The 1,356-nt window shown below is 50.1% G+C and overlaps 1 protein-coding gene across 1 annotated transcript in view; it reads right to left on the reverse strand.

The window, feature by feature from the left end:
* Positions 1 to 255, reverse strand: part of Dcaf1 (DDB1 and CUL4 associated factor 1) — a 108,747-nt gene extending 108,492 nt beyond the window's left edge. The window contains exon 1 of the mRNA XM_008849601.3: positions 118 to 255. The gene's annotated coding sequence lies outside the window, so the exon portion shown is untranslated. The remainder of the gene's footprint in view (positions 1 to 117) is intronic.
* Between the last annotated feature and the right edge of the window lie 1,101 nt (positions 256 to 1,356).

The following is a 1,356-nucleotide window of genomic DNA, read 5'->3' on the forward strand; positions in this document are numbered from 1 at the left end:
CCACAAGCAGGTGCCGCCCCTCCCCCAGCCCGGCGCTTACTCTCCCGCCCAGCCAGCCGCGCGCTCTATCTCCTCGCGCTCCTCCCAGATAGCCGTCGCCTTCTTTTCCCCACTCACCTTCTCAGGCGGCTCCGCCGCTTCCCCCCGGACGCCTCCAGCGGCCACAGTTCACACACACCGCCTCGGGTCCCGCACTCACTCTCCCTCACTCACACACACAGCGCGACCACAGCTCCGGAGCGGCCCACATATTATGCGTCACTCGTATGCTACGTGCGGAGCGCGCGCGCGCAGACTTGGCGCGAGAATCGCCAGGAGGAAGGGGGAGGACGTCGGCGAGCGGAGTGCCCCTGAGACTCCTGGGAAATGAAGTTCAGCGATAAGGGCAGGGGGCGGGGACCCACCAAGCACAAATTGGCACAGAAGCCCCTCGTCCGGCGCGTTGGCTTCTGGGATTCGTAGTTTTCTGTTATAAACGTGGATTGCTATGTAGTCATTGGCTGTTTCCAAAGGCGGAAGCGAAAAGCGAAGGACTTGATCCTTCTAAAACCCGGCTATAGCAGCCTGATACTTTTTCAATACTTTATTCTACCCTGTCTTCATGGAAAAGATCAATAGTATTCTGATCGCCACATCAGCCCTAGAACGTACTAGGATCAAAAAATGCATTTCCCACAAATATATCAGAAATTACATTACTCATTAAACAGAAAGTCTTTGGTTTTTCCTTTATATGTTCAAGACAGCAGGAATCAAGAAACATTAATTGAAAGGTATTATATGTGAAGCAGAAAAATCAGAAGCGTTTCGATGAAGACAGAATTGACCTCAGAGGTTATCGATTCAATTTCTTAGAGTTGAGGAAGGTGAAACCCAGAGTGAATGACTTGCCTAACATCACCAGCTAATGTGAAGCAACATCAGAAGGTACTGGCTTTGACCCAGGGATCCTATGTGAAGGTACATGTGTGCATTAGGTACCAGACCTCACAGTCAACATTTTCACACCTAAGCATATATAAACACAAAGCAAAAGATAATCACAGCCCACACACGTGGCTTCATTCTGCCACATCAATTCTGAATCTCCAGAAAGAGATTTCTTGGCCTCTTTGGTAAAATATCTGTGAACTCTGTCCTACCCTGCTCTACTTGTCCCTCCCTCACTTATGGTGTGCCTGAGAAAGAAGTCTCCAGCTGAAAGGGGAAGAAAACATATTTGGAGCTTCCCCAGAAAGAAGGACAAGAGGGGCCCAGCTCTGTTCCCAGGATCAGGGACTGCAGTCTTAGACATAATCTACCTTTAAGTAGGATTATGAGGTAGAGATGGAGATAAGGGAGAGGAGGGGGGGGAGG

This window comes from Nannospalax galili, unplaced genomic scaffold (assembly GCF_000622305.1).
Source record: "Nannospalax galili isolate Female #2095 unplaced genomic scaffold, S.galili_v1.0 scaffold851, whole genome shotgun sequence".
Lineage (NCBI taxonomy): Eukaryota > Metazoa > Chordata > Mammalia > Rodentia > Spalacidae > Nannospalax > Nannospalax galili.